Here is a 26,866-nt window from a genome sequence, read left to right on the forward strand (position 1 = left end):
AAATTTGCTGAGGACACAAAGCTGGCTGGCAGGCTGAACTGTGAGGGGGATGTTATGATAATACAGGTTAACTTGGACAGGCTAAGTGCGTGGACGGATGCATAGCTGATGCAGTTTAATGTGGATAAATGTGCGGTTATCCACTTTGGCGGCAAGAACAGGAAGGCAGATTACTATCTAAAAGGAGTCAAGTTTGGTAAAGTGGAAGAACAACGAGATCTTGTACTTGTATTCTTGTACATCAGTCAATGAAAGCAAGCATGCAGGTACAGTAGGGAGTGAAGAAAGCTTACAGCATGCTGGTCTTCATAACAAGAGGAATATAGAAGCAAAGAGGTCCTTCTGCAGCTGTACAGGGCCCTGGTAAGACTGCACCTGGAGTATTGTCTGCAGTTTTGGTCTCCACATTTGAGGAAGAGCATTGTGGCTATTGAGGGAGTGTTGGGTAGGTTCACGAGGTCAATTCCCGGAATGGCGGAATGATCATACGTTGAAAGATTGGAGCGACTGAGCTTGTATACACTTGAGTTTAGAATAATGAGAGCGGATCTGATGGAGACCTACAAGATTATTAAAGGGTTGGACACTCTGGAGGCAGGAAGCATGTTTCCACGGACGGGTGAGTCCAGAACCAGAGCACACAGTTTAAAAATAAGGGCGAGGCCATTTAGAACAGAGTTGAGGAGAAACGTCTTCACCCAGAGAGTAGTGGGCACATGGAATACACTGCCCCAGAAGGCAGTGGAGGCTAAGTCTCTGGATACTTTCAAGGAAGAGATGGACAGAGCTGTTAAAGATAATGGAATCAAGTGTCACGGAAATAAGACAGGAACAGGATACTGATTGTGGATGATCAGCCATGATCATAATGAATGGTGGTGCTGACTCAAAGGGCAGAATGGCCTATTCCTGCACCTATTGTCTATTGTACCTTGTCAGTCCGACCTCATTCTGTGCCTTGCCCTTGCCTGTCTAACTTCTCAACTATACCAGCCTCAGACTTACCTCCTTTCTCACTATCTCTTTAGGTTTACCCCCCACTCCCTCACTGGTTTAATGTCTCCCGAGTAGCACGAGCAAATCTCTCTGCTTGCATATTAGACACGTTCCAATTCAGGTGTAATCCATCCTTCTTATGCACCTCAATTCTTCCCCAGCAGAGATTCCAATGATCCAAAAATGTGAATCCTTCTCCCCTGTATCAGATCCTTGGCCATGCATTCATCTGCTTTACCCTGATATTCCTACTCTCACGAGCATGTGGCACCGGGAGTAATCCAGATATTACTACCCACAAGGACCTGCTTATTATCCTCCAGGCTAATTTGCTATCTTCTCTCATCAGGACTTCATCCTTTTCTTTTATGTCATTGGTACCAGTGTACAGCGACCTCCCACTGATCATTCTCCCCTTTCAGTATATTCTGCACCCTCGGAGCCATCCTTCACCCAGACAGTAAGGAGGCACCATCCCAATCTGATGTCTCACTGATAGCTACAGAAACTGCAGTCTGTGCTGCAGACCAGAGAGCCCCCTATCACCATCGATCACGTGGAAACTGATATACCTCACATTACACTAGATCCATTCCACTAGGAACTTGGCTGTCAGTGCGATATTCCCCTGACGCTTTCCAAAACAGTATACGTGTTTGAGATGTAAATAACCACAGGAGACTCCTACACTACTTGCCCTCCACTCCTTGCTTTCAGAGAGGAAACCCATCTACCTGACTGGAATGGCAGTTTTCCTACCTTTCTGAAACTGCCACCTATCACCCCCCACCCCGGCTCCTGTAAATTCTTCATTACCTTTAACCATCGCTCCATCTGGTCCATGAAATCCTACAGGATTTGCATCCTCACTTCCTGCAGACAATCAGGATCGCTGAAACTTTCCTTAAACTCCTAAAACCAAAAGGAAGAGCACATCACTGTACGAATGGCCACCTCTGCACCTTAACAGTCCACAGACCCAGAAAAAGGCACACAGCCTTACAGCTTTACAAAACACTACTCTAGAATAAATTAGTACCAATATTTTATATTAAAAAACTTAATCAAATATCATAAGATGTATATTTAAAGATATAAGCCGTCGCCCTACTGAATGTTGTCGCTTTACTAAAATAAAACAGACTAAAATTTATCCTTGAAGAGACCGAAACCCACTGAGCTGTGAGTCACAGATGAACAGCACTAAACAGAAACTTCTGCCGACCAGATATCCGAACCTAATCTTATCCCTCTTGCCAGCACCTGGGCCACATCCCTCTAAATCTTTCCTATTCATGTCAAGTATCCAAATGCCTTTAGAATGTTATAATTGTCAGCCTTCACCATTTCTTCTGGCAGCTTATTCCATACACGCACCACTCTCTGCGTGAAAGATTTGCTCCTTAGTTCCCTTTTATATCTTTCCCCTCTCACCCTCAACCTATGCTCTCTATTTCTGGGCTCTCCTACTCAGGGAAAAGACCTTGTCTGTTTACCCTATCCATGCTACTAATGATTTTATAAACCTCTACGGAGGTCATCCCTCAGTCTCTGATGCTCCAGGGAAAGAAAGCCCCAGCCTTTTTGCTCTCTTCCTGCAGCTCAAGCACTCCAACCCTGGCAATATCCTTGTAAATCTTTTTTGAACCCTTTCAAGTTTCACAACTTCCTTCCGATTAATGGAGAACAGAATTGCACACAATATTCCAAAAGAGGCCTAACCAATATCCTGTACATGACCTTCCAACTTCTATACTCAATGCTCTGATCAATAAAGGAATGTATTCCAAACACTTTCTTCAATATCCTATCTACCTGCAACTCTATGTTCATGGAAATATGAACCTACACTGCAAGATATCTTTGTTCATCAACACTATGTAGGAAATTGCCACTAAGTGTACCAGTCCTGTTAAGATTTGCTTTTCCAAAATGCAGCACATCACATTTATCTGAAGTAAACTCCATCTGCCACTTCTCACCCATCTGAACAACGTCCTGTTGTAATCTGAGGTAACCCTCTTCGCTGTCCACGATACCTCCAATTTTGGTGTCATCTGCAAACTTACTAACTATACCTCCTATGCTCATATCTAAAGCGTACATATAAACGACGAAAAGTAGTGGACCCAGCACCGATCCTTGCGGCACTCTACTGGTCACATGCCTCCAATCTGAAAAACAACCCTCCACCATCACCCTACCTTCTACATTTGAGCCAGTTCTGTATCCAAACGGCTAGTTCTCCCTGTATTCCATGAGATCTAACCTTGCTAACCAGTCTTCCATGGGGAACGCTGTCGAGCGCCTTACTGAATTCCATAGATCATGTCTACCTCTGCCCTAAACAATCCTCTTTGATACATCTTCACATGAATCTTCAAATAACTCAATCAAGTTTGTGAGACATGATTTCCCACGCACATAGTCATGCTGACTATCACGAATCAGTCCTTGCTTTTCAGAATACACGTGCATCTTGTTCCTCAGGATTCCCTCCAACAACTTGCTCAGCATCAATGTCAGGCTCACCGATCGAGTGTTCCCTGGCTTGTCCTTACCACATTTCTTAAATAGTGGCACCACGTTAACCAACCTCTAGTCTTTTGGCATCTCAACTGTGATAATCGATGATATAAATATCTCAGCCAGAGGCCCAGCAATCACATTCCCAGTTTACCAGAGTTCTCGGGTGCACCTGATCAGGTGCTGGGGATTAACCAAGCTTTACGGGTTACAAGACACCCAGCACGTCCTCCTCTGTAAGATGGACATATTCAACATGTCGACATCTATTTCCCCACATTCTATAGTGCCCATGTCCTTCTCCACAGTAAACACTGATGCAAAATATTCAGTTAGTATCTCTCCCATCTCCTGCAGCTCCACACATCGGCTACCTTACTGATCTTTGAGGAGCCCTATTCTCTCTCAAGTTATCCTTTTGTTCTTAATGTATTTATAAACACCCTTGGGATTATTCATAACCCTATTTGCCAAAGCGATCTAATGTCCCCTTTTTGCCCTCCTGATTTCCCTCTTAAGTATACTCCTACTATCTTTAATGCTCAGGGTTTTTTGGGATTTTTGGATTGGAATAAATGCAAAATATTACATCTTGAAAAAACAAACGAGGGCAGACTTACACTAATTAAAAACAGGGCCTCGAGTAGTGATATGGAACAAAGAGGCCTCGGGGTTTGGGTCTTTCAAGTCTGTGTCACATGTAGACAGGGTGGTTAAGAAGGTGCTTAGCACAATTGCCTTCATTTCTCAGACCTTTGAGTACAAGAGTTGGGACGTTATTTTGGATGGTGGGGAGGCCTTTTCTGGAATTCAGTGTCCAGTTCTGATGCTGATATCGGGAGGACATTATGTAGTTGGAGCGGATTGAGAAGAGATTTACCAGGATGTTGATGGGAATGGTTAGTTTGAGTTATAAGCAGAGGCTGGATAGGCTGCGACTTCTTTCACTGGTGCGCAGGAGGCTGAGGAGTGACCTTATTAGACGTTTCTCAAATCATGGAGGGTTGGTATCAGTAACGTGAACAGCTGGTGTCTTTCCAGGAAGGGACGTGATTCAAGACTGGGGACATACCTTTTAAGGTGACAGAAGAACAGCTTTAAAAAGGCGTTCGGGAATTTTTTTTTAAAATTTTTGTTCAGACAAAGGTTTATGTGTGGAATGAACTATCAGAGGAAGTGGTAGTTGTGAAACAAATTACAATTTTAGGGTGGCACAGTGGCTCAGTGATTAACACTGCTGCGAGGGCCCCAGGTTCGATTCCAGCTTTGGACAACTGTCTCTGTGGGACTTGCACATTCTCCCTGTGTCTGAATGGGTTTATTCCAAGGGCTCCAGTTTCCTCCCTAATGAGAGAGCAGCCCTATGGCCTGGTAGGACAATGCTGCCTTTACCTTTTACACAATGATGCCACTGTGTCTCTGGGATGGGGAGAGGGAATGCTGAAGGTGGTGGATGGGGCAGCACTCAGACACAGTGCTTTGTCCTGGAGGATGTTCACTTTCTTTAATATTGTTGGGGCCTGCACCGATGCAGGCAAGTGGAGAATGTTCCAACACGATCCTGATGTGTGCCTTATAGAGAGCAAACAGACATTGGGGAATCAGCGGTTTGGGGAAACTGAGGTTGTTCTCCTTGTAGCAAAGGCAATTGCGGGGAGCTGTGACAGAGGGGTTTAGAAAAGTTACACGTTATAGTAATAAACCTTACACCCATCAGCTCATGATACAAGGATTACAGGACACACATTAAAGGTTTGGGAAGATTCAAAGGAGAACTTTTATGCAGCAAATGGGATTCAGATGGAATACAATGCTCACACACAACGCGAATATCCAGGTCCTGATGAATTGACTAATTCATTCAGAGTTAGGTGTTACAATGACTGAGATTACCATCTGAATGTCCACCTGTAGTATCCTGTAATACAAGTTTATAAAATCCATCACTGTCAGTTCAGGTTAGAAACTCGCACCATCCCCTCCTCCTGGCCCAGGATGACTGCACACATTACCCCTTGTGAAGGTCAGCAGTCAGTTCAGAAGGAAATCTGTGTGGGTTTCTCGGAGTTTCCACTTTGGGACTTCATGTGACTGAACAGGGCAGATCTTTGACACATGGGACAGAATGTTCCAAGAGTCAGTGAGATGTGGAGAGCAGGATTTCCTTCCTTTTCTTTCCTTCCGTGCTGCCACTGTGCCTCATCAATAAGACATGGGGTGTGAAAGGCTCATGCAGCTGGATGGGCAAGTTGTCTCTATTCTGACCAATGGGCAGCAAGCTCCTCCCACAGAGTGCCTCTAAAAATAGAGCAACCCTGCATGCTTCACACTGCCCAGTGCTCCCAGTCAATGTTTAGAAAAATGGGGGTGGGGGGACTCCTAGCAAAGGCATAACTGTAAAGTTCTAAGAGGATTGTGAAGAGAGAGAGAGATGCACAGGAGAAGGGGGCAACAAGTTGTCAGATGAGGTATAATTTGGGAAAATGGGAAGTTGGTCATTTTGGAGGAGATAATAAAAGAACAGAGTGCTATTTATATGGTGGAAACTGTAGAAATCTGCACCACAAAGGGATCGGGGAGTAATTGTGCAGGAAACACTTAAACCTAGCAGATTCTGGGTCAGTCACGAAATCAAGGGTTCTGTTTCAGATTCATCAAGTTTAAGGCAACACCGACACGGGTATGGGGTTTCAGTTGCAATGGAGCTAGGATGAGGTGGAGACAAGCAACATTTTAGAGATTGGTATTCCTGGTATTCGTGATTGTGTAGATGTCTGATCAGAAGGTCACCTTGGGGTTACAGATATGACAGCAATGTTGTGAAGAGTGTAGTTCTGCCTCAGACTGCACCCAGTGAGAGGGAGGGGCTCAGCAGAAAGGGGAAGGAATTTGTATTAGCAACTGAAGGTCATGGGTTTAACCGTAACAATGTTCCATTGGAGGAAATTGCAGTTAATCGAGTAGTTGGAATGTGATAAGCAGTTTGGTAACTGAGCAACAGTGGAGTAATGGAGAGGGATGATGGGGAGGGAGAGCTTGGCATTGACAGTGTACATGTGAAACCTAACATAGTGCTTTTGGACGATGTAACCTCCTGGCAGTATGTAGGTGAGATACAGGAGGGGCCAAGGAGAGATCCTTAAGGGACACCAAATACAAGGAATTCAGAAATGCAAGGGTTAGTGGAGATGGAGCAGGATTTACAAATGATGGTGAGGTCAAATGTTCGTTTTTTTTTTGCAGAATGGGATGAGAAGGACATAACCAGAAAAGACAGACAGACAGAACAAGGAACAATACCTCTGAATTGGCGAGGGGGAGTGATGAGGAGTAAACAGAGTTGAAATGTCTGTAGTTTAGCGAGACTAGTAAAAGATCAAGATCAGCTCTGATAAGGCTTGACAAGAGACTGGAGAAAGATGTAACATTCGGACAAAAATCAGGAACACCATGTGAGGCAGTTTCTCTCGGTGGGCTAGTGGGAGGGAGAGAAGCAGCAGAGGCAGCTGATCGGATTGTCTCAGTCTTAGTGACAGAGAAACTCAGTGTGCTCCTTGCTCTTGTTGTTGGAGGGAAGGATGGAGGAGATAGGATGATGGACAGTGTTTTACAAAGAAACAAAACCAGGATTAGTGATATTTAAAATGAGTGAACAAACCTAATATATTTAACTTTTATCCAGAATATTAAATTCTACAACTGAAGTCCTTGTTCAAATCCAAGCTCGACAGATGGTAGAATCTGAATTCAAGAAAAAAATAACTGGAATTAGGAATCTCCTGATCTCCACTGAACCATTGTCAATGGTGAAAAAAATCCTGCCAACGTGACAGTCGCCCAACAAGCTACTCACTGTATTAATCACTGCAAAGTCTCAACAAAGGAATGAAACTGGATGGACCACTTGACATCTAACAAGGCATTAGAAAATATAACCAGCCCTCTTGACTCTGCAACATCCTGCTCACTAACATCTGTTTTTTTGTGCCAAAACGTGGCGAGCTGTCTCAGACTAGTCAAGGAACAGCCTGACATATTCATACTCACGGAGTTATCACTTACAGATAATGGCCAGACACCACTATCACCATCCCTCGATATCAAGAGTGTGGCGATGGAAAAGCACAATAGGTCAGGCAGCATCCGAGGAGCAGAAGAATAAATGTTTCGAGTCTAAGCCCTTCATCAGCCTGACCTGCTGTGCTTTTGCAGCACCACACGCTAGACTCTGATCTCCAGCATCTGCAGTCTTCACTTTCTCCTGAAATCTCTGGATTGTCCTGTCCCACCGGCAGGACAGACCAGGTGGAGGTGATGACACAGTAGTGTACACACAGGAATCATTTGCCCTGAGAGTGGTTAGCATTGACTTTGGAAGTCTCATGGCTCCTGCTGATTACCACGTACCGTGCTCCCACGGCTGATGAATCAGTGCTCCTCCATGTTGAATAACTCTTGGAGGAAGCACTGAGGCAATAAAATGGTGACAAGCCTACTCTGGGTACAGGATTTCAATGTCCTCTACCAAGAGTAGCTCAGCAGCAGGATTACTGACTGTGACTGGTCGGGTCCTCAAGGACATAGCTACTCAACTGGGTTTGCAGCAGGCAGTAACGAAACCAGCAAGAGGGAAAAACATACTAGATCTTATCAGTATGAATCTGCCAGCTGCAAATGCATCCGTCCATGACAGTATCGGTAAGAACGACCATCCCACAGTCTTTTTGGAGACAAAGCCTCACCTTAAAGTTGAGAACAATCTCCATTGTGCTGAGTGGTACTATCCCCGTGCGAATTGGGACAGATGTAGGAACTCAAACTGGATCTCCCTGAGGCACTGTGGGATAACAACAGCAGAAGAACTGTACTCCAGCACAATCTGTAATTTCATGGGTTTGTACATCCCGCACTCACCCATCACAATGGACAGGAAAGGATGGCATACCAAGAGCAGCACCAGGCATACCTAAAAATGAAGTGCCATCCTGGTGAAGTGACCAAGTAGGATCATCTGCATATCAAACAGCATCAGCAGCACGCAACAGAGCTAAGTAATCCCACAATCAATGGATCAGATCAGAGCTCTTCAGTTCTGCCACACCCAGTTGTGAATGGTAATGGACAATTAAACAACTTGTTGCAGGAAGCACTACAGACATCCCCACCCTTACAGATCCATGCAAAAGATAAGATGACAGCATTTGCAGCAATTTTCAGACAAATGCAAAGTGGGTTGATCCATCTCAGCATTTTCCAGTGGTTCCTAACGTCACAGATGTGAGCTTTAAGCCAGTTCAATTTAGTTTGAATAATATAGAGAAATGGTTAAGTAGTTTAAAGGCTATGGGTCCTGCTAACACTCTGGCAATAATACTGATAGCTTGTGCTCCAGAACTTGCCACCCACCAAGCCACGTACCGCTCCAGCGCTGGCATCGACCGACAATGTGGAACATTGCCCAGGTATGTTCAGCACAAAAACACAGGGTAAATCTAAACCAAGCAATTTCCCTCTGTCAGTCCACACTCGATCAGCAGTAAAATGATGGAAGTAGTCATCAACAGGGCTACCAAGCAGCAGCTGCTCAGCAAGAGCCAGCTGACCAACACTCATTTTAGGCTCCACCAGGGCCACTCAGCTCCAGATTGTGTTACCATCTGATTCATAACCTGACAACCAGCTGAATCCCAGAGGTGAGGTGAGAGTGACAGTCCAGTCACACTCCAACACCACTCGTTCTCGCTGATTCCACCCTCATCTCAGCTCAAATACTGAAACTCTCATCCATCGTGTGTTATCTCCAGACTTAATTATCCAAACACACTCCTGGCCAGCCTCCCAAATTCAACCTCCATGTAATCTCAAGAAAAATTGAAAGCTCTATCGCCCATGTGCTCACTTCACCCCAAACATGTTCATCCGTCAAAAGGGAGGAGAAAAAGTGAGGACTGCAGATGCTGGAGATCAGAGCTGAAAATGTGTTGCTGGAAAAGCGCAGCAGGTCAGGCAGCATCCAAGAAACAGGAGAATCGACTTTTCGGGCATGAGCCCGAAGAAGGGCTCATGCCCGAAACATCGATTCTCCGGCTCCTTGGATGCTACCTCACCTGCTGAGTTTTTCCAGCAACATATTTTCAGCAGAAATCAAAAGGCTCCTATTCATAAGTGTTAGAAACAAAACTCACTTATAATTCAGCCGGAGACAAAGCCATGGAAACAAGGACTATTTATTACAAACGTGCAAGTCCGGGCACCCCGCTCGCCTGGCAAAGATATCAGTTATGCAATCATTGTTATACAGTTTGTGTGTTGCAGGCTCACATCGCCCCCTTTCCCTAATCTTACCCTATCAAAATCATTTATTTCATTTCATTCCCTTATTTGGTCTTCACTTGTGACTAACCTGAAGATAATTACTTCACTTGTTTTTCTCTTTCCTTTTCTACGTACCAGGCTGTCCGTGTCCTTGGATGACTGCATTCTTTGTCTTGTTACTATAAGCTTTATTGTGAAAATACCCTTACTTCTTCTTTTGTGGTCAGCTACAACAATCCATAGTTATTTCCTAGCTTAAAACTATTTTCTTTAAAACTACTTCTTTAAAAGACCCCCCTATATTCATCAAAGTCTTAGCCGAAAGTATACTGCTCGCTACAAGAATTCCATGACTGTTTGTATAATGTCTCACCCCTCCCCCATCTACAGAAATTACACTCCACTAGCACTTACAACAATTATATTTCTGTTATCGCCTGCAGAAACTACATTTCTTATTTCCCACGTAAGCAACAACAATTTAAAATTCTCATTCTTGATTTGATTCCTGGCTGTGATCATCACTAGCGCCCTGCACCACATATCCTTTGAGACACCGACAACCCATTTTCTTCGAGACTCCCAATGATTTGTTAATTCATTACTTCAACTGTGTGGCTGATTCTACAGTTGCTAAAGCAACATGGTCTAGAATTTGCAGACAAAACCTCACAGGTCTGCTTTCCACCTTTAAGACATCCCTCAAAACCTGCTTTTGGCAATGATTTTGGTCACCTGACCTAATATCTCCATCTCTGGCCTTATATCTAAAGTTCTCAATATTATTTTTGTGAAATTATAAGCATGATGATAAAACTACAAACTGTTCTTGGTTTGGACATGATCTTCAAATCATCACTGTTGCTGTAATGAATACTCTATAATGTCTCTACCCAACCACATTGTGGGAGCACCTTCACCACACAAACTGGAACTGTACAAGAGAGTCAAACATCACGCTCTCCACAGGCAACAGGGCTTTGGCATTAATCACTGGTATCTGTGAAAGGAGAAACACAATTGATGTTTCAGGGAGTGCAAAATGGATTACAGGGAATGAAAATGGTGCAGAATTTGATAGTCAGAAATGGAAGGAAAATACATTTGCGTATTGGGAAAAATAATTCTTAACTGTCAAAAATATTCGAGGAGAAAGTAATCTGATAATAGAGCAGCACATGGTCAGGGGCTGGGCCGCAGTGAAAAACTCATTTACAAAGGATCTATAAAAGTAATAATACAGTAGTAAACAGACCAACAATACACCCATGGTTCGAGACTGAGGAAGCTAGATATTGACAAAGTGGTCATGAGGGAGCCCAGAGGTGAATCAGAGCAGTATTGGCTGCTATGATCCCAATGATGCTGTCCTAGAGACAGGCTGCACATGCGCCTGGCTGCACCTTGCCCCCTACAAAGATGGCAGCCGCGCACGTGTCCAGTGAATCGTTGTCCCGAATAAAGATGGCGGCGCTCACTCAGGTCTGCAGCCGCTCTGAGACCATTCCTAATTTACTGCAAACACGGGACTGGGACGTTCAAATTTGTGTTTTCCGACGTACACAATTTGTTTGTAAAACCTCTCCGCTCATTGCAACACAGTTTTTCTCCCGTTTCCCTGTTTATTTCCTTCCTTATCGTATCCTTTCTCTCCATTACATCTGAGTGTTCATTCCAGCGACTCTGCGCCGCGCGCAAGGGTGATCACATGGTTTATTTTAGCCCCGCCCTTCATTCACTTGATTGCTTGGAGGACCAACCTCCCACTTGGTCTTCCAGCTCCGGCCACTTTCCTTCCATTGGTCCGGTGCCGACATCAATCACCCAGGGTCCCTTTGTTCGCTTTCGCATGTGCTGTGTGTCCTACTTTTGCTGATATGTTGGGTAATGTGATGAGAGAGTTGACTGAGGGGAAGGATCCCTTTGTGTGAGCTCTGCAGTAGATTTCCTTTATTCATGGAGGGAATTGCCTTCCTACTCATGACTGTATAGCTGTGATTGATGAATCAATGCCATCGGAACCAGGACATAAACACCCCATTTTCACAACATCTGAGATCTTTAGCACATTGTATCACACTCTTCTTTGGAGCCAAAAAAACATGAAACGGAGGCTCAAGGAATTGGAGTAGGCGTAGGGCATTCATTCCCTTCAGCTTGTTCCCCCATTCTATCAGATCATTGCTGGGCCAACCCAGACCTCAACACCTCTTTTATGCTTGATCCGAATAGCCCTCAACTGCTCAATATTTCAAAAATTTATCTGCACTCTTTTAAAATAATTTGAGATAGAATCATAGATTCCCTACTGTGTGGAAACAGGCCATTCGGCCCAACAAGCCACAACAACCCTCTGAAGAGTAACCCAACCATTCCGCTCCACCATTTAACTTTCAAAAAAGTTTGGGCGAGAAAATTCTAGCCATTCACTGAGAAAAAAAAAATCTTTACTTTTTCTAAAATGAATGTTCCTTTCTGTAATGTCCCCTGGTTTGAGACTTCATTGGTGCTCGAAGATCTAGTCAACATCCACCCTGTCAAGCTCGTCAGAATCTTGTTTCCATAAGATCACCCCGCTTATCTATTCTTGATAGGTCAATCCTTTCGTCCTCGAAGCAGCTAAGTGAATCTTTTTTGAATGGCCTCCTTTATTAAATACAGGAGCTAACATTGTGTACAGCACTGCAAGTGAGGACTCAGCAACAGCTAGTGTGGTTAACCATTCCCCAATCCATGCTAATACATTACCCCAATACCATGAGCTCCTAAATTGTGCAACTAACTTTTATGTAGCACCTTATCATTTGCATTTTAAAAATCCGAATACAGAACATCACTGGGATGCCCTTTATTAGCCCTGCTTGTTATCTCCTCCATGAACTGTCACAAATTTGTCAAATATAGTTTCTCTTTCACAAAACCCAGTCTACCATGTTTAATGATAAACTTTACTAAATGTTCTACTATTTCTTTCTTTACTATTCGACTCTGTAGATTCTTTCAGTAGATTTGCTAAGTACGATTCCCCTCTCTTAAATCCATGCGGACTCTGTCCAATCCTGTCACTGTTCAGTAAGAAACTTGACTGTACTCCAACATAGTTAGTAAATGTATCTGTATTTATTTTTAAAAAAATGATTACTTATAAATGCTGGACCCATGCAATATCAGTGAATTCGTGACTCAGAAAAAATGTTTTTTTTCTCTTAATTCCTTTTTGTACTGTGTTATGCACACAGTAACAAGTGATCACTCTTAATTATGAGTAACTTTGAAAATAATATATTTTAAAAATGACATCGCAAAATGCTGCCTCATTATTGCACAAGGAGGGTTTTGCATTCAATAAGTTGCAGATAAAGTTGAACATCTAGTGCTGCAATTTGGCCAGACTGCAGGTTACACCAAAGTATCAGTGCCTCACCTTTAGAGTGTTCCCAGATATCGCACATCTGCAGTATTTTCTTTTGCACTGAGCTATATGTTGTTCTCACTTGTTTCTTGGTGAAAGATTACAAAATTAACTTGTATGAATGAAGTTATGATTTCTTTAACCAATGTTGGGAGAAAAAAAGAGTCAGTGTTTCAAGTGCTGATAAAGTAAAATAAATTGATAATCAGTAGAAAGGGTTTATGATGGAGAAGGAACAAATGCTGGCAAATGGATGTAGATTAATTTTGGATATCTGGTCAGCATGGGCAAGTTGGACTGAAGGGTCTGATTTTGTGTTGTACATCTGTGACTTCATTCTCTCAATTATTCAAGAAATTGAAAACTTCAAAGAGTAAAAGGAGAATTTATGCAGAGAATGCACTTGAAATGATGATTGAGGTATATCAAACTCACATTATTTCAGTACCTATTCCTCTAGGTTCTTCAATGAACAAACTTGTTTTGTTCTCTGAAAAAACTATGTATCATGTGATTTGTTTCGCTCAAAATATTTCATTAGGATCTAGTGAACTATTAAGAAGGTGTTCATTTTTAAAATTTAGGCAGCTTGATTATTAAGCAAGAAAAGGTTAGCGTTTTACTCCCACTGAATCTGTAGCAAAAAGATAAAAAGCTTTTTATCTTTTCTGGACAATGAATATATGGAAGTCAATTCTGAAGGATAAACTCCTTGTTGGTAATGTTCCCACATATGTAGAGTAATTGCTCCTGGTCACTCTCCAGGCAATAGAGGCTAGGAAATAAATGAGTTGGCCAAAGTTAGCAACACCATTTGGATGGACTATGCTCATTGGGGAAACTTGCAGGATCTGTAGAAGAAGCACGTGTTTCAGAGTGTATGCAATAAACCTGAACATTGTTATTTTTTCACAGAGTTTGTGACCCGACTGGAGCAGCAGTGAAGCTCGTATTGTTTTTTAAATTTCCGAGCTTGCCAAATTATTGTTGGTAAATGCAGGTGACTTTATCAAAGCACATTTCACACTCCCCAGCCAGGAATTTGATCCCAATTCTGTCAGTCCATCCATTCCTATGGATAAGAGGTATTTTAAATGTGAGCACTCCACTTAACTGTTTGAATTGAATACTTCAGTGGTTAAGTCCTCTTGGATTCTGAATTTCAAATTACTCATTTGTGATTTTTTTTGTTCCGCCCCCCCCCCCCCCCCCCCCCCGAATTTGCCAAGCACTGGGCAGTTCTGGAATATTCCAAATATTTACAATAGATGCATTTACACTATTGAAGGCAACCTGGCATTCAGGTAGTCAACAACAATACATAAGTAACTTTATGAATTGCTTACTGTCCACCAACAACACAAGCCAAGTATTAGTGAAACCACAGATTGTCTCCCAAGGATTCCCAAATCCAACCAGTGCATTCCAGGTTTGCTCACTATCACCATCTAGGAGCAGTCTCCCAAATTGCTCCCAGAAATTAGAAAGCACAGACGCTGCCCTCCAAAGCTAAATCTGCTGTCACAGGCTTCACTCTTATTGTATACAATGACATTTATTGTCCAGTTCTTTAACATGACAAATGATTTCACAAACAATTTATGAAATCCTTTAAATCCTGAAGAAATGTGATGTCAGCCCTTTGTAGAAGTGAATGGAAAGTGTGATGTTTGCTTGGCCTTTGGCTCTATGTAACAGACTGAACTGAACCTTAAGCAAGATGTGGGATGTTTCCCACACACTTTGTTTAAAAAAGCAAAGATTATGCTCTGAGATTTAATTTTTCAATCAGGTTTAATAAAAATCCTTCCAAAAAAATTGAGAGTTTGACTTCAGCTCCTTTAAAGAGACATGCTCTTGGCCTTCACTTTTGTGACATGTGATCATTCTTTGGTAAAAGGTGGCTGTGTGAAACACTGCAGGATGGTGTGCTGAAGTGCCTCATTGGGTGGATGTGCTTTATTACTGGTGTAATGGCTAGTTTTGAGATGGAATGTTACTGAGTTAAATCTTGTTTTTAAACTGAGGTGTACTTGTGTAACTCAATGTGTGGACATGACGCTCATGTTTACAATGAACCTTTCACTTTTGCAGATTAGTATTTTTCCGATCTGTTTTGTAAATAAAGTTCAATATGGAAAGCACCGTGCTGGAGAACCGCAGGTCCAGCAGCATCTCTGAGGGAAAAAAAACATTGTAAGTTCAATGTCTCATGACCTTTTGTCCGTTCCGATGAAGAGTCAGTGAACTTGAAATGTAACATTTCTTTCTCTTCACCGATGCCCTCAGAACTGCTAAGTTTCTCCAGCACTTTGTTTCTGGGGTTTAGGTCTCCAGCATCTGCAGTTTCTTGTTTTGTTTTCGATCCTATGATTTGACTTGGGGAGCGAGAGGCAGCAACTCTGATCAACTAGGATAAAACTCCCCAACCATGGAATGGAGTTTTATACTTTGCAAAACACTACTGCAAATAAGAAATGCAATTAAGCTAAGTGCAAGATGCTATACCACCTGCCTTGTCTCAAACATGCTACTCACCTTTGAGGACTAATCTGTCAGAATTTTGTTTGCTTGCTTCCTTTGAGATCACAGTCCACAAATGTCCCAGTTCCAGTTCCTGGGCCGGGCCCGGTTACTACATTGCAGTGGAGTGGGGAGCCTGAAGTTTTTGTTAAGAGCAACATTGCAGGTTGAAGTTGACGGTTTTGACTAATATTGCACCATCAAAATTGGAGGAAATCCTTCCGAATGTATTGATTAACTGGACTGAGCCTATTTACATGCAGTCCTGTTAGTAGTGCTGTCATATCCGAAGTTAAGAATCACACAACACCAGGTTATAGTCCAACAGGTTTAATTGGAAGCACACTAGCTTTCGGAGCGCCACTCCTTCATCAGGTGATTGTGGAGAGCACAATTCTCAGGCACAGAATTTATTGCAAAAATTTATAGTGTGATGTAACTGAAATTATCCATTGAAAAATACCTTGATTGTCTGTTGAGTCTTTCATCTGTTCGAATACCATGATAGTTTCATTTCTTTCATGTGTAAATCACAAAACCTTTTTTTAAAAAAGTTGCATTCCTGACAGTGGCCCACCAAATCACTCATTGTATTAATCACTGCACAGTCTCAACAAAGGAATGAAACTGGATGGACCACATTACTCATGCACTGGAAAATACAACATAATCAGCCCTCTTGACCCTGCAACTTCCGCCTCACTGTGGGCCAACAACAGCAGCAGAACTGTACTCCAGCCCAATCTGAAATCTCATGGCCTGGTATATCCCCATTCAATTATTAACATCAAGCTGGGGATCAACCCTAGTTCAGTGGAGAGTTCCGCACGGCATGCCAGGAGCAATACCAGGCATACCTAAAAATGTGGTGCCAACCTGGTGAAGGTACCAAACCTGCATGCCAAACAGCGCAAGCAACACCAAATAGAACTATGTGATCCAACAACCAATGGATCAGATCGGAGCTCTGCAGTTCTGCCACACCTAGTCAGGAATGGTGATGGACAATTAAACAACTCACTGCAGAGATCATCACAGATATCCCCACCCTTACTGTCGGAGGGGTCTCACACATCCATGCAACAGACAAGACAACAGCATTTGCAGCAATCTTCAGCCAGCAGTGCCAAGTGGATGAGCCTTCGACATTGGTCCCTGATATCACAGACGTGAATCAACTTGGTTGAAAACTTATTTCAAATCAGATCAAAAATGGAGAAGTAGTGTCAAGGCTGTCAGCTCTACCAGCATTGTGGCTATAATACTGATGGCTGTGCACCAGAAATTGCTGCCCACCAAGACAAGTCCAGCACTGGCACCTACTGACATTGTGGAACATTCCCCAGGGATGTTCAACACAAAAACGCAGGACAGAGACAACTCAGCCAATTTCCCTCCATCAGTCGACACTCGCTCACCAGTGAAGTGATGGAAGGTGTCATCAACAGTGCTGTCAAGCAGCTGCTCAGCAATAACCTTCTGTGAGACCCAGTTTGGGTCCTGCCAGAGCCACTCAGCTCCTGATCTTGGTACAGACTTGATTCACAAACTGACAAACAGCTGAATTCCAGCGGTGAGGTGAGGGCGATAGCCCAGTCCCACTCCAAGACCACTTTTTCGACATCAGTGATATCACCTGACCTCACCACAGTCTCAGCTCATTTACGGAAACTCTCATTCATTCATTTTGTTAACTCTAGATTTCATTATCTAAACCCACTTCTGGCCAGCATCCCACAATCACCCTCCCTATAATATCCAGAATATTGAAAACTCTACCGCCCAAGTGCTCACTTGTACCAGAACTTGCTGATACATCAAAAGACACCCATTTATAAGCAACAACAATTTACTTTCACACCCTTGACTTAATTCCTGGCTGTAATCATTCCTATCTCCATGCACCACACACCCTTTCACATCTCAATAACTCATTTTAGTTTAGACTCCCAAAGATGTGTTTATTTTTGAGTTCAGCTGTGTGACAGTTTCTATAGATTCCAAGGCAACACGGTCTGGAATTCCCACCCTCTAAGATCTGCTTTCTTCCTTTAAGGCATTTCTGAAAAATTGCTTATTTGGCAATGGTTTTGGTCACCGGACATAATATTCTCCAGCTGTGGCCTTATGTCAAAAGTTCTCAATATATTTGTGAAATAAAAACATGTTGATTTGTACAGATATCTTCTACTTCTCACTATCGCTGAGTGAATAATCTGTAATGTATCTTACCCAACCACTTTGTGGGAACGCCTTCACCATTCAAACTGCAGCTGTACAAGGAAGTCAAGCATCACCCTCTCCATAGGCAACAGGGCTTTGACAATGATCACTGGTATCTGTGGAAGGAGAAATACACATGATGTTTCAGGGAGTGCAATATGAATTAGAGGGAATGAAAATGGTGCAGAATTTGACTGTCAGAAATGGAAGAAGAATCCACTCACTATTGGAAAAAGGAATTCCTGACTGTCAAATATATTGTGGAACAAAAAAGCCTGATAATGGAGCAGCATACGGTCAGGAGTCGGGCAGCAGTGGACAATCCATTTAAAAAAAGGTCTGTGAACGTAGTAGTAAAATAATAAACATGGCAAAAATACACTCATGTGAGACTGAGGAAGCTAGATAACGAACAAGTGGACATCAAGGAGCCCAGAGGTGAATCAGAGCAGTATTCACTTTTATGATCCCACAGTCAGAGATGTCGAGCACAAAAACAGACTCTTCAGTCCAACCCATCTATGCAAACCAGATATTCTAACCTAAACTATTCCCATTTGCCAGCACTTGGCCAACATCCCTCTGAACCCTTCCTATTCAAATGCCTTTTAAATGTTACAATTTTGGTTGCCCTTTAGGCTCCTTTTGAATTTTTCTCTAAAACGTTAAACCTAAATCCTCTAGTTCTGGGCTCCACCAACCCTTGTCTATTTACGCTATCCATGCCCCTCACGATTTTATAAACCTCTTCAACATCACACCTCAGCCTATGACTCTCCAGGGAAAATGGTCCCAGGCTATTATGCCTCTCCCTGCAACTCAAATCCTCCAACCCTGGCAACATCCTTAAAAAATCAATTCTCAAACCTTCCATGTTTCAGTGCCTCTTTCTGATAAGATGGAGACCAGAATTGCACACAATATTCCAAAAGTGGCCTAACCAATGTCCTGTACAGCTCCTTTACTCAATGCTATGACCAACGAAGGGAAGAACCCCAAACAATTTCTTCACTATCCTATCTACCTGTGACTCTACTTTCACGGAACTGTGAACCTGCAGTCCAAAGTCTCTTTGTTCAGCAAGACTCTCCAAGACCTTACAATTCAGTGTGAGTCCTGCTCTGATTTGCTTTTCTAAAATGCAGCACCTCACATTTATCTAAATTAAACCCTATCTGCCACTCCGCAGCCCATTGGCCGATCTGATCAATATCCCATTGTACTCTGAGACAACCTTTATCACTGTCCACAATACCTCCAATTTTGGGGTCATCTGCAAACTTACAAACCGTACCGGCTCTATTCACATTCAAATCATTTAAATGGATGAAGAAACAAATCCAGAAAAAAAAATCAATTTCTCTGGGTTTGAATGTGCTCTGGGTAAATCCTGCCCTATGACTCTCTACCAGGGAGGGCTGCACATTCACACCTCTGAACTTTGCCCCTGACAAAGATGGCGGCCGCGCACATGTGCAGTGAATCTTTGCCCCGAATAAAGATGGCGGCAATCACACGATGAGGTTATTTTCCAGTTTACTGCATACACGGGACTGTATATTTCAAATTTGTATTTTCCGATGTGCACCAAATGTTTGTAAAACCTCTCAGCCCATACCAACACCATTTCCCTCCCACTTCCTGCTGTTTATTTCTTTCCTTACCAACAGCTCTCCATCCACACGTACCGCACATCCGCGCCCACCGTGAGGATGATCACGTGGTAGAGTCTAGTTCCGTCCCTCATTTATTCTGTTTGGTCGGAGGACCAAATGCCCCGCCAGATCCTCCAGCTGTGCCCCTGCCTTTCCATTGGTCTTCCGCTGACATCAACCACCAGGGGCCCATTTTTGCCTGGAGCATGCGCACTGCATCGTGGCTTTTGTTGCTGTTTATCCGTTACAAGAGTGAGACACAAAGTTAAAAATCACACAACCACCTGATGAAGAAGCTGCAAAGCGAATGCTTCCAACTAAACCTGTTGGACTATAACCTGGTGTTCTGTGAATTTTAATTTTGTCCCTCCTAATCCAACATCAGCACCTGAGAGTCAAGAGTGTGGGAGGAATTCAATATATAACAACAAAAGAACTCGGAACAGGAGAAGACCGTCCTGCACTTTGAGCTTGCTCTGCCATTCATGAAGATCATGGCTGATCATTTCATGGATACAGAAGCATTTACCAACGTTCTCACCATATCCCTGGGCAATGAATTCCATAGAGGTCATGACATTTCTTCTCAATTCAGTCCTAAATTTGCTGCCTCTAATCTTGCGGTGATGCCCTCTTGTCCTGGCTTCATCTGCCAGTGGAAACATTCTCTCTACTTCTGTTTTATCCATTCGATTCATTATTTTATATGTTTCCCATTCTTCTGAATTCCAATCATATAATCCCAATCTATTCAGTCTCTGTTAAGCCAAACCCCTCAACTCCGGAATCAACCTAGTTAACCTCCTCTGCACACCCTCTACTGCCGGTACATCCTTGAGCAAGAAAGGAGACAGAAACTGCATGCAGAAATCCAGGTGTGGCCTCACCAGCACCCAATACAGCTGGAACATAACCTCTGCTTTTAAACACGATCCCTTCGACAATGAAGGCCAAAATTCCATTTGCTTTCTGAATTGATTGTTGTACCTGGTAACCAACCTTCATGCACAAGGATACTCAGGTGCCCCTGCATAGCAATTGATGCAACTTTTTAAAAATTCAAGTAATCATCTCTTTTTAATGTTACTCCAAACAAACAGTAGGACTTTACATTTATGAACATTCTATTCCAAATGCCAGACCATTGCCCACTCACTCAATGTATCTATGTTCCTCTGCAAAGTTTCACAGTCCTCTGCACACTTTGTTCTGCTACTCATCTTCGTGTCATATGCAAACTTTGACATCGTACATGTGGTCGCCAACTCCAAATCATCTGTATCAATACTAAATAATCGCAGTCCCAACACTGATCCCTGAGGCACACTATTAGTCACTGATTGCCAGCCAGAATACTACTGATTTATCCCCACACTTTGCTTCCTGTTAGTCAACCAATCTTCCATCCATGCTAATACTCTACTCCTAACGCCATGCACATTAATATTATGCAACAGCCTCTTGCACAGCACCTTGTTGAAGGCCTTTTGAAAATCCAGGTACACCGCATCCACTGGCTCCCTGTTGTCCACCTTGCTCGAAATGTCTTCATAGAATTCCAAAAGATTTGTGAAGCATGACCTGCCCTACATGAACCCATGCTCTGTCTGTCCAATGGGACAATTTCTATTAAGATTCCCTGCTATTTCTTCCTTGATAATAGACCCAAGCATCTTTCCCACTGCAGAGAATAAGCTAACTTGTGTATAATTCCCCACCTTTTGTCCACCTCCTTTTTAAAAACGTGGCATCACTTTTGCTGCTTTCCAGTCTGCTGGGACTGCCACAGAATCCAGTGAATTTTGGAAAATTAATGCCAGTGTATTTGCTATTTCTCCTGGCATCTCTTTTAGTATCCTGGGATGCATTCCATCAAGGTCAGAAGACTTTTCTGTCATTAGCTCAATTAACTCCAACAGTCCAACACTAGCTGTTCCGTAATAATGATAATTTCCAAATCCTCGCCTATCTTTATCTCTTTGCTAATTATTGGCAAGATATTAGTTTCCTCCACTGTGATATCCCATAATTAAATGTTCCTTCTCATTTTCCAAAGGACCAACATTTACTTTAGACACTCTTTTCGCATTCAATATAAAATTTTGCTATCTGTCTTTATAGTCTGTGCTAGTTTATTTTTCTCATATTCTATCTTAACTTTCTTTATAGCTCTTCTGTGGCTTTCTGTTGACCTTTAATGTTTTCCCAGTTCTAGTTTCAGGCTGTTTTTGGCCACTTTGCATGCCTTCTCTTTCAATGTGATCGCTTTCCTTCGATACCCATCGCAGGGAATGCCTTTTCTTAAAGTCTTGCCTTTTCACTGAAATATATCATTCCTGAGCACTTTGTAAAGTGTCTTTGAAAATCTTCCACTGCTCATCAACTGTCCCACCAAAAAATCTTTGTTTCAGTCTACTTTATCCAGGTTCTCCCCCATTTTATTGTAGTTCCCTGTGTTGAAGCACAGGACCCAGGTGTTAGATTTTATTGTCTCACTCTCCATATGTATTCTAAATTCAACCATACAGTGATCACTTCTTTCAATAGGATCCCTAACTCTGAGGTCATTAATTATTCCTGTCTCATTGCACAGGGGCCAGATGTTGGATAGATTGCTCCCTTGTATGTTCCATTTCATACTGTTCAAGAAAACTATCATGGATACACGTAATAAACTCAAGGCTACTCTGACTGAGCTGGTTCGACCAATCTACTTGTAGATTAAAAACACCCATGATAATAGCCGTACCATTTTTACAGGTATTAGTTATTTCTTTGTTTATTGCCCATTCCAATGTGATGTTATTATTTGGTGGCCTGCACACTTCACCTATCAATGACTTTCTTGTTAGAATTTTGAATGCATCATTCCTGTTTCTCCTACTGTACAGCAATAACAACAACTACTTGCATTGTATGGAATCTTTTACAATGGCAAATCTCCTAAGGTGCTTCATGGATGATCAAAACGTTGATTAAAGAGAATGATTTTAAAATACATCTTAAAGGAGGATAGAGAAGGTTAGGGAGGGTATTCCACAGACTTCTGCCCTTGACGGCACCACTCGTGGAGTGATGCAGGTGGGATGGGTTGGAAAGGGAACGTGCAAAGGGGAAATGGAGGAGCACAGGCAGTGCATAAGGTCTTAAGTACAGAGGAAGTTGCAGACTGAGTCTGTCTGTCAGAGATTATGGCCGCCTCATGGAGTTTGAAGCTCTGCAATGGGCCCATGCATGTCACGTTAGTCGAGGAGAGTATAACGGTGGCTGAGAGAACTTTTGATGAGGAGTAGTCTCCTGAGGTAGTGTGGGCTGAGGTTAGAAACAGAAGAGGAGAGGTCACACTGCTTGGAGTTTTTTTTTAATAGGCCACCGCAGAGTTCCAGGGAGGTGGAAGAGAGGATTAGCAAAATTATTCTGGATAGGAGTGAAAGTAACAGGGTGGTCATTATGGGGGCTTTAACTTCCCCAAAATTGACTGGAAATGCTTTAACTAATACGTTGGATGGATCAGTTTAATCCAATATGTACAGGAGGGCTTCCTGATACAGTATGTCGAAGGGCCGACAAGAGGTGAGGCCACATTGGATCCGGTCCTTGGTAATGAACCAGACTAAGTGTTTGATTTAGTTGTAGGTGAGCACTTTGGAGAGAGTGACCATAATTCAGTTAAGTTTAGTTTAGTGATGGAAAGGAATTAGTACATGCCACAGGTGAAGGGCAATTATAATGCTATTAGGCAAGAATTAGATGCATAGAATGGGGTAGCAAAATGCAGGGGATGCAGACAATGGAAATGTGGAGCTGGTTTAAGGAACAGATATTGCGTGTCCTTGATAGGTATGTCCCTGTCAGGCAGGAGGAAGTGATAAGGTAAGGGAACCTTGGTTTACTGCGGAAACTGCATCTCTTGTTACGAAGAAGCCGGAGGCTTAGGTGTTGATGAGGCAAGATGGTTCAGATGAGGCGATGGAGAATTACAGATCAGCTAAGGAGGATTTAAAGAGAGAGTTCAGAAGAGCAAAGAGACGACACGAGCAGTATTTAACAAGTAGAATAAAGGAGAACCTTAAAGCTTTCTATAGGTATGTGAGGAATAAAAAGATGATTAGGGTAGGAATAGGGCCAATCACAGACAGAATGGGAAGATGGGTGTTGACCCTGTGAAGATCGGAGAGATGCTAAATGAACATTTCTCATCGGTTTTCACTCATGAAAAGGAGAATATTGTAGAGGAGGAGAATGAGGTATGAGATATTAGACTAGAAATTATCAAGGTTAGTTATGAACAGGTGTTATCACTGCTGGAAGGAGTGAAAATAGACAAGTCCCCTGGGCTGGATGGGATTTATCCGTGGATTCTCTGGGATGCTAGGGATAAGGTAGCATAGCCTTTGGGTTGGATATTTGAGTTGTCATTGTCTGCAGATTTGGTACCAGAGTACTGGAAGATTGCAAATGTTATGCCCTTGTTCAAGAAGGGCAGTAGAGATGACCCAGGTAATTATAGACCAGTGAGCCTTACTTCTGTTGTAGGAAAGGTTTAGGAAAGGATTATGAGAGATAAGATTTATAATCATCTGACAAACATCAATTTGATTTCAGATAGTCAACTTGGTTTTGTTAAGGGAAGGTCATGTCTCACGAAGCTCATTGAGTTTTTTGAGAAGGTCACTAAGCTTGTAGTTGAGGGTAGGGCATTTGACGTAGTATACATGGACAAAAGTTAAGCCTTTGACAAGGTTCCACATGGTATGCTGTTGGAGAAAATGCAGAGGCATAGAATTGAGGGTAATTTAGCAGTTTGGATTACAAACTTGCTTTCTGAAAGAAGGCAGCGAGTGGTGGTTGATGGAAAACATTCAGCCTGGAGTTCAGTTACTAGTCATGTGCCACCAGGATCTGTTTTGGGACCACTGCAGTTATAGGTGAATGGATTAGGAAATTTGCACATTGAAGTCAGTGTCGTAGTGGACAGTGTGGAAGAATGTTACAGGTTGCAAGGGGACTTGGATAAACTGCAGAATTGGGCTGAGACGTGGCAAATAGAGTTCAATGCAACTAAATATGAGGTGATGCACTTTGAGAAGAATAACAGGAAGGCTGAATACTGGGTCAATGGAAAGATTCTTGGTAGTGTTGGTGTACAGAGGGAACTTTGAGTCCATGTACACAGGTCCCTGAATGTTGCCACCCAGGATGATAGTGCTGTTAAGAAGGCAAACGGTGCATTACGTTTCATTCGTGGAGGGATTGAGTTCCGAAGTTGAAATACCATACTGCAACGATAGAAAACACTGGTGCAGTCACACTTGGAATATTGTGTTCAGTTCTGGTGCCCATATTTCTGGTGCCCCCATTCCCCCCACTCCAGTTACTGGCTCCGCCCCCACTCCCAGCTCCACACCCACACCAGATCCCAGCTCCCAACCCTGCCGAGTTTTCACCATCCCTACAGACCTTCCCCTCACTGAGGACGAACGATCAGCCCTCAGCAAACGAATCACTTTCATCCCCCTCCGTCCACACATCAATGAATTTAATATACGCCGTGACGTCGAACAATTCTTTCGATGCCTCTGTCTCTGAGCTTACTTTCACAGTCAGGACTCCTGCCCACCTTCCGAGGACCCCTTCGCCCACGTCTAACACACTGCATACAACTGCACACCCCGCGCTGGCCTATTACCTGCCCTCGACCTCTTCATTTCCAACTGCTGCCAGGACATTAACCCCCTCAACCTGTCTACCCTCCCTCCCCCACTCCAACCTCTCACCCTCACAACACGCAACCCTCCAATCCTTCTGCTCCAATCCCAACCTCATCATTTCACCAGCAGATAAAGGGGGCTCAGTGGTAGTCTGGCGCACTAACCTATACACCGCTGAAGCCAAACGCCAACTCGAGGACACCTCTTCCTCCTGCCCCCTCGACCATGACCCCACACCCCCCATCACCAAACCATCATCTCCCAGACCATACAGAACCTCATCACCTCAGGAGGTCTCCCACCCACAGCTTCCAAACTCATAGTCCGGGAACCCCGCACTGCCCGGTTCTACCTCCTTCCCAAGGTCCACAAGCCTGACCACCCTGGCCGACCCATTGTCTCAGCATGCTCCTGCCCCACTGAACTCATCTCTACCTACCACGACACGGTCCTATCCCCCTAGTCCAGGAACTCCCCACATATGTTCGAGACACCACCCACGCCCTCCACCTCCTCCAAGACTTCCGTTTCCCCGGCCCCTAACGCCTCATCTTCACCATGGATATTCAATCCCTCTACACCTCCATCCACGATGACCAGGGCCTCCAAGCCCTCTGTTTTTTCCTCTCCCGATGTCCCCAACAGTACCCTTCCACCGACACTCTCATTCATTTGGCTGAACTGGTCCTCAGCCTGAACAATTTCTCCTTCGAATCCTCTCACTTCCTCCAGACCAAAGGGGGTAGCCATGGTAACACGTATGGGTCCCAGCTATGCCTGTCTCTTTGTTGGCTACGTAGAACAGTTGATCTTCTGTAATTACACCGGCACCCCTCCCCACCTCTTCCTCCGCTACATTGATGACCGCATTGGCGCCACCTCATCAACGTCACCAACACATTCCACCCTGACCTTAAATTTACCTGGACCATCTCTGACACCACCCTCCCCTTCCTGGGCCTCTCCATCTCCATTAATGATGATCGACTTGACACCGATATTTTTTACAAACCCACCGACTCCCACAGCGACCTGGATTACACCTCTTCCCACCCTACCTCTTGCAAAAATGCCATCCCGTATTCCCAATTCCTCCACCTCTGCCGTATCTGCTCCCAGCACGATCAGTTCCACCACAGAACACACCAGGTGGCCTCCTTCTTTAGAGACCGCAATTTCCCTTCCCACGTGGTTAAAGATGCCCTCCAAAGCATCTTGTCCACATCCGCACCTCTGCACTCAGACCCCACCCCTCCAAACGTAACAAGGACAGTTCGGCCCTGGTGCTCACCTTCCACCCCACTAACCTTCACATGAACCAAATCATCCGCCAACATTTCCGCCACCTCCAAACAGACTCTATCACAAGGGATATATTTCCCTCCCCACCCCTTTCTGACTTCCGCAAAGACCGTTCCCTCCATGACTACGTGGTCAGGTCGACACCCCCCACAAACCACCCTCCCAACCTGGCACTTTCCCCTGCCACCACAGGAATTGCAAGA

General features: G+C 43.6%; 1 protein-coding gene across 5 annotated transcripts in view; it reads left to right on the plus strand.

Annotated features, from left to right (window-relative positions):
* The window catches only part of LOC140470011 (uncharacterized), a 519,342-nt gene that overhangs the window by 263,111 nt on the left and 229,365 nt on the right, over nucleotides 1-26,866 (plus strand). The window lies entirely within an intron of this gene.

Source organism: Chiloscyllium punctatum, chromosome 50 (assembly GCF_047496795.1).
Source record: "Chiloscyllium punctatum isolate Juve2018m chromosome 50, sChiPun1.3, whole genome shotgun sequence".
Classification (NCBI taxonomy): Eukaryota; Metazoa; Chordata; class Chondrichthyes; order Orectolobiformes; family Hemiscylliidae; genus Chiloscyllium; species Chiloscyllium punctatum.